Source organism: Rana temporaria, chromosome 4, assembly GCF_905171775.1.
Source record: "Rana temporaria chromosome 4, aRanTem1.1, whole genome shotgun sequence".
Classification (NCBI taxonomy): domain Eukaryota; kingdom Metazoa; phylum Chordata; class Amphibia; order Anura; family Ranidae; genus Rana; species Rana temporaria.
In genome coordinates this window covers 424,937,190-424,945,029 of record NC_053492.1, presented here as the reverse complement: position 1 = coordinate 424,945,029, position 7,840 = coordinate 424,937,190, and positions in this window count along the sequence as shown.

Below are 7,840 nucleotides of genomic sequence, written 5' to 3'. Positions count from 1 at the left end.
CAAATATGCCAACCACCCAAACCTCCCCCAAGGCACTTACAGGTAAATAGCGGCCTGCAAAACCTTGCAGCCACAACAATGCTAAGGTGTGCACAGAAGACCAGGTAACCACCTTGCCAGTCGGAAACACAGACACCTGATGTCGGAACGCCCAAAAGCACTAAGCACTCTGGAGGAGTATGCCATTACGCCCAAAGCACTAAGCACTCTGGAGGAGTATGCCATTACCCCCAAAGCACTAAGCTGGAGGAGTATGCCCAGTGGCAACTGGTGCTTAATTTTTTTTTGGGGGGGGGGTGCAAACACACTGAAAAATCTCTGGAGTAGTATGCCACTTAAGGGTCGACATAGGCCACACCAGCGGCGTACCAATATTGGACCCTGATTGAGCACCCTCGAAACAGATCCATCTGTCGATCCCGACACAGCCTAATCACCCAAAGCTTTAGGGTACTGAAGGGCAGCTAAGACTCCTCTGGCGCCCACCAACCCTGAGCCATCCTGACCCAAAGCCCCTACTTAGCCAGACAGGCTGGCGTCCGTTGTGATCACCGACCAGTGGAAGAGAAGAAGAATTGGAAAGACTGTAGGAAGGGAGACCAAAGCCCTCAGAGGAGAAAGGCCTTGGCTGATAGGCCCAGAAAAATCTTGTCATCCAAAGTTGTGGCAGATCTCTCCCATATACTAGGAATTCCCCAGCAGAACCACCACATGGAACTTTTCATACGGGACCGCCTTTAAGGGGGACACCAGAGACCCCAGGATCCGCATGCAAGACCTCAGAGAAGACAGTCAATCAGACAGGAGCAGCCAAATTGCAGTTTCGATGGTTCTGCAACTTGTTGATCGGCGGAAACATTTTGACCTGCGCTGAGTTGAGGATGAAATCCAAATACAAAAATATAATCCCTAGTAAAGAACCCTAGGTAAAAGCAGTTTCTCCCTCCCCACGTGGCATAAGCCAGTGTATATAACTGTAATAGAAAAAAAGGAGGGGTGTCCGTTTATTAATCCTAAACAGACAATTTTACTATCATGCTGGATGAATGGTAACATAAATAAACATATAAGTCAATCATGTGAAAAATTTCCCAAAAATTATTATTAAATCTTGTAGGTGTCAATCATCTGAGACGAACAGCACCACAGTGAACGTTTAAACCATCCGTGAGAACCACCACCACATGGAAAGCCTCTTACCAGAATGATAAGTAAAAACAGCCTTAAAAAGATATGATCTCCGTCAGTGGGTTAAACACAGGGTCTGGGAGCCACAGGATCAATCATCCAATGAGGGATCACTACCTCCTTCACCAAGATGGTCCGTGGATCATAGATGACAAAAACGGACCATAGCATAATACCATTTTGTAACGTTTATTTAATAAAAAGAATTGTACTTACAAACACAAATTCATAAAAGCATGTAAAAAGATGCCGGCAGGCACTAGAGGAGCCCTTCCTCCTTCACATCGAACGCGGTGACGTCACTGTACGCCGTCCCATATGCGTTTCGTCATAAGTTGATGTTTTCAATGGGGACGTCAACTTATGACGAAACGTGTCTGGGAAGGCGTACAGTGACGTCACGGTGGGATTGCACCCCCCCAAATGTTGTGCCCGGGGCATAGGTCCCCCTCGCACCCCCCACGCTACGCCACTGAGTAAAACAAATCCATAAGCACATTTTCTTCAGGACCGGTAAGCATTCCCTGACCTTTGCAAAAGAGCTTAGTCCACTCTTGTTTAAGCATCTGAATCCACCAGGTCTGTGACCAACACTGGTGCAGCACCAAACGAATGGGAGCAAACATAATGCATCATCTTTTCCCATAGCGGAAGTTTCCCTTTGCCTCCTGTCCCAAAGCAAAACAGGAAGTGAGAGGAAATCCCTGAAAATTAAGGGAATTCCTTGGGGACCCCCAGGTCACTAGATAGGTAGCAGGAGCTTAGGGAACTTAACAAGTGGCTGAGAAATTTGGTGAGGGAAAGAGGGTTTCAGGTTCCTGGAGAACTAGGCTGACTTCTCAGTCAGCTACAGGCTCTTTAGTAGAGATTGACTGCACCTTAATGGGGAGGGGGATAACATGGCCAAAAGGCAGCATGGGGCTTTTAAATTAAGTGGCGGGGAGAGGGAAAGAATCAGAGGAAGTGAAGGCCAGCAGAGAGCAAAGGTCAGAGGGTGCCACTGCCAGTGCTGTATTGAGGCCTAGGCTGACAAGACCCAGGCCTATGGCGACACTTTCTGGGGGGGCGCCAAAAAAGCCGCCCCCCACCTGCCTTCCTAAGTCCCGGCTCCCGCAGCCTTCTCCCACACAAATGCAGCCTCCGGCGACCAGCTTGCTGTAGTGGTACTTGTAAGTAGTTTGGCGGGGGGGGGGGGGGGGTGACTCGTGCCCCATAAGTGGCCAGTGACTAGCTCCATGCAATTGGAAAGCTTCGCCTTCTACCCTCCTCGGTGCGGCTTTCACTGCATCGTTCATCTCCCCGACCCTGGGGCAGGGTCTGTCTGATGACAGGAGGAGAGAGAAAAGCACAAGGGGAAACCCATAGCCAGAACAGCAGGTAAAATTTTGTAAATTACTATTACTCTTGTAATGTGCAAAGCAGCCAATCTGTGCTCAATATGGAAATTAATATACAGATCATGATATTGCAATAAAGTGATCCATGTTTCAAACTCACTAAACAGTCCACCTTCAGTGAAAGTTCATGTACTGCAAACTGCAAAATGCAGTACATGAACTTTCACTGAAGGTGGACTGTTTAATGAGTTTGTATTGATTTCAGCATGTGCTAAGTGCTCCATGCATGCTGAAATCAATGCAAACTCATTAAAGTGGTTGAGGCTGCACTGATTGCCTCTGATTAGGTGGCACTCTTAAGCTACACTGATAAGGCAGCACTGAAATGCTACAGTAATGGCCACTGATAAGCTGCTCTGATGAGGCTGCATTGATGGGCACTGGTGAGGCTGCGCTGATGGGCACTGGTGAGCCTGCATTGATGGGCACTGGTGAGGCTGCGCTGATGGGCACCAGTGAGGCTGCATTGATGGGCACCGGCGAGGCTGCATTAATGGGGAACGGGCGAGGTTGCGCTGATGGACACTGGTGAGGCTACGCTGATTGGCACTGATGAGACTGCGTTGATGGGCACTGGTGAGGCTGCATTGATGGGCACTGGTGAGGCTTCATTGATAGGCACCGTTGAGACTGCATTGATGGGCACCGGTGAGGCTGCATTGATGGATACTGATGAGGCTGCATTGATGGGTACTGATGAGGCTGCATTGATGTGTACTGATGAGGCTGCATTGAAGGGCAGTAATTAGGCTACACTTGGTACCCACTTTTAATGTAGAGCGAGGAAGAGGTAGAGCTCTAAGATGAAAAGGTGGGGCCTAAAAAGGAATGGGTGTGGTTTACAGGTGACAGGGTGGGTCTTAAACTGAAAGGGGTGTGACCTTGACAAGGAGGGGTGGGTCATATTTAAATTAGGGGTGCATGGGTTTAGTTAGGCCTAGGGCAGCACAAAACCTAAAGACATCACTGGAGGGTGCTAGAACCATAATACCTAAATCCTGGAGAAGTGGATTGGCAAAACAAAATTACAGCCACAGAACAACAAATGGGGAACTAATATGCACCTGTATTAAACTTAGAGGCAGGTACACAAATGCCAGGAGCCTAGCTAACAAAATGGAGAAACTGGAGCTGCCGTTACATGAGGATTTTGACTTTGTGGGAATATCAGAAACTTGGTTTGACAGATCACACGACTGTCTGGAAACTATTCAAGGATGTTCCTTGTATCGAAGTGGGGGAGGGGTGTGCCTGTATAATAAGAATGATTTACTGGAGAACGTGAGGGATGACATTACAAATGGGGCAAGGAGGTGGAGTCCCTATGGGTGAAACTTCAAAGGGTAGAGACAAGCTGGAAGATAATAGTGGGGATATGTTACAGGCCCTACCCATCACAACAGAAAGTAAGAGAAAATCTTTACAACATGGAGCCCATACCTCCCAACATTTAAATAATCCAATGGCGGGGGTCAAAGTTGTTGAGCGGGGGGGGGTTCTCCTACCTGTGCACCGACTCACCGCCAGCCCACTCCATGGTGTATGACTGCACCTGCATCTTCCGTATTTCACCTTGCACTGTGATTGGTCATGTGCGGAGGCGGGACTTCGAGACGATCGCAGACAGGCCAGCCCCACGCCGCACATGACCCCCATACGCTCAATGACAGGGCACCAGACACCAAACATGGCGGCGGGAAACCCAAACCAAACATGGAGGCACGGAATGTCGCCCCCACCAAATGTCGCGCCTGGGGCCCTGTTTTGCGGGAATCTTGTCTAGTCCGCGGGACCCCGGGATACACTTTGAATTGCGGGAGGATCCCGCGGAATCCGGGACGGTTGGGAGGTATGTGGAGCCTTCTGGAGGGTTTGAAATGTCCGTTTTTTGCCTCCATTAAGAGGGATACCCATAGCCTCTTCTTAGTTGGTTTGAAATTCATACGGGCGGCAATTGATGGGGCACACTGGCAGCAATTGATGAGCACACTGGCAGCAATTGATGGGGCACATTGGCGGCAATTGTTGGGCACACTGGCAGCAATTGATGGGCACGGTGGCAACAATTGATGTTCACACTGGCGGCAATTGATGGGTTCAGTAGCTGCGTTTGATGGCAAAGTGGCGACAATTTATGGGTACAGCGGCTGCGCTTGATGGTTTTTTTTTTTTTTCAGTTTGTTTGCGCTCCACTCCCTATCATTCCTCTAAATTGTCTATCTGTCCTTTATTTCAGTGCTTTTGGTGAATGACCTAGGACAGATTAGAATACATGTCCTTAAAGTGGAACTTTAGAAAAAAAAATGTCAAACAGTTTACTGTTTGAGCAGCTCAGGATACAATTTCAACAATGCTGAGATGAATGATGCCATCTTGTCACAGCCAATGAAAATAGGGCGAAGATCAGTACCTTGAAGCAGATTAGCCAATGATGTCATCAGCTGGCAGGGAGCGCCAGAACACTGCAGTCCTGAAGTGAAGGTGAGTATAGCTCAGCTTTATTGTTTTATTATAGCACCGTAATATCTAAACTGACCACAAGATGGCAATATTGTGTAGTTTATACTTTATATTCTCCCTCCCCCAAAAATGTTTGAAAAAAGTCATTTTGGACTAACAATAAGGCCCCTTTCACACATGCAGACCGTATGTCCCTTTTTCATCAATCCGTTTACGGATGAAAAAGGGACATACAAAACCTTGGTGTGCGAGCATAATTCGTTCCAGAAACATGCTTGTAATCCAAAGCACTTGTATATCAAAGCATTTTTTTTACAGGGTATAAAAGAGAAGAGAGCACCTCTAAGTGTAGCAATAAGTTGCTAAATGTTGTACCTTCATTAACCACTTAAGACCCGGACCAAAATGCAGCTAAAGGACCCGGCCAGGTTTTGTGATTCGGCACTGCGTCGCTTTAACAGACAATTGCGCGGTCGTACGACGTGGCTCCCAAACAAAATTGGTGTCTTTTTTTTCCCACAAATAGAGCTTTCTTTTGGTGGTATTTTATCACCTCTGCGGTTTTTATTTTTTGCGCTATAAACAAAAATAGAGCGACAATTTTGAAAAAAAAAAACAATATTTTTTACTTTTTGCTATAATAAATATCCCCCAAAAATATATAAAAAAAAAAACATTTTTTTCCTCAGTTTAGGCCGATACATATTCTTCTACCTATTGTTGGTAAAAAATCGCAATAAGCGTTTATCGGTTGGTTTGCGCAAAATTTATAGCGTTTTCAAAATAGGGGATAGTTTTATTGCATTTTTATTAATTATTTTTTTTACTACTTATGGCGGCGATCATTGATTTTTTCCATGACTGCGACATTATGGCGGACACTTTGGACAATTTTGACACATTTTTGGGACCATTGTCATTTTCACAGCAAAAAATGCATTTAAAATGCATTGTTTATTGTGAAAATGACAGTTGCAGTTTGGGAGTTAACCACAGGGGGCGCTGATGGGGTTATGTGTGACCTCATGTGTGTTTACAACTGTAGGGGGGTGTGGCTGTAGGTGTGACATCATCGATTATGTATCCCTATAAAAGGGTTTACACGATCGATGATGCCGCCACAGTGAAGAACGGGTAAGCCGCGTTTACACACAGCTCTCCCCTTTCTTCAGCTCCGGGGACCAATCGCGGGACTCCAGCGGCGATCGGGTCCGCGGGTCCCGGAGCTTCGGACCGGGTCGCGTGCATGTGCCCAGCCGTGCCATTCTGCCACTTCCCGACCGCCGCATGTATATGTACGTCCACAGAATGGCACGTACAGGCAAATGGGCGTACATGTACGTCCTTGCCTTTCCGCGGGCCGGGGGTCCGATCGGGACCCCCCCGCTACATGCGGCGGTCAGGTTCCCTCGGGAACCGGGACGACGGCGCGGCTATTCGTTTATAGCTGCTCCGTCGCGATCGCTCCCCGCTGAAGAACGGGGAGAGCCGTATGTAAACACGGCTTCCCCGTGCTTCACTACGGCGCTGCATCGATCGTGTCATCCCCTTTTATAGGGAGACACAATCGATGATGTCAGTCCTACAGCCACACCCCCCTACAGTTGTAAACACACACTAGGTGTACACTAACTCCTACAGCGCCCCCTGTGGTTAACTCTCAAACTGCAACTGTCATTTTCACAATAAACAATGCAATTTAAATGCATTTTTTGCTGTGAAAATGACAATGGTCCCAAAAATGTGTCAACATTGTCCGAAGTGTCCGCCATAATGTCACAGTCACGAAAAAAAATCGCTGATCGCCGCCATTAGTAGTAAAAAATTTTTTTTTATAAAAATGCAATAAAACTATCCCCTATTTTGTAAACGCTATAAATTTTGCGCAAACCAATCGATAAACGCTTATTGCGATTAAAAAATAGGTAGAAGAATACGTATCGGCCTAAACTGAGGAAAAACATTTTTTTTATATATATTTTTGGGGGATATTTATTATAGCAAAAAGTAAAAAATATTGCATTTTTTTCAAAATTGTCGCTCTATTTTTGTTTATAGCACAAAAAATAAAAACCGCAGAGGTGATCAAATACCACCAAAAGAAAGCTCTATTTGTTGGGAAAAAAGGACGCCAATTTTGTTTGGGAGCCACGTCGCACGACCGCGCAATTGTCTGTTAAAGCGACGCAGTGCCGAATCGGAAAAACCTGGCCTGGGCATTTAGCTGCCTAAAGGTCCGGGGCTTAAGTGGTTAAGTGCTTAAATGTAACCATATTGCTACACTTGGAGGCTCCTCTCTTCTTTTTTATACTCAGTTGTGACATGACGCTACTCTTATATCAAGACATCGCTTGTATATCAAAGCAAAATTTATTAAAACATTTTGCTTGTCTTGCAAAACGCTCTCAAACCAAGGTTTTACTGTATATGATGCAGTCTGTCTTGCATTAAAAACTCTTTATGCATTGTAGCATTATCAAGCTGTTATTAAGCACTTTGCAAGAGTTTCCATTGCCTACAATGAGCTTTAAAAACTGGGTTGACTCATGGTAGATTTTTTTTTTCACATGGGGTCCAGTGGCGGTGTGAGAAATAAGCTGTTAAAATGGCAATGCTTTCAAACAATTTATTAAGGTTTTAAGATACAATAAAGTAGAAAGCTCTAGTAAAAAAAGGTGATTGAGATAAACACGGTCAACATCAGTATAACAAATGCTCACTGTTAACACAACAACAACAACAATTTTTTTTTTTTGTTAATTTTCAAAAAAATTACAAAAAAGTTACAACCCGCG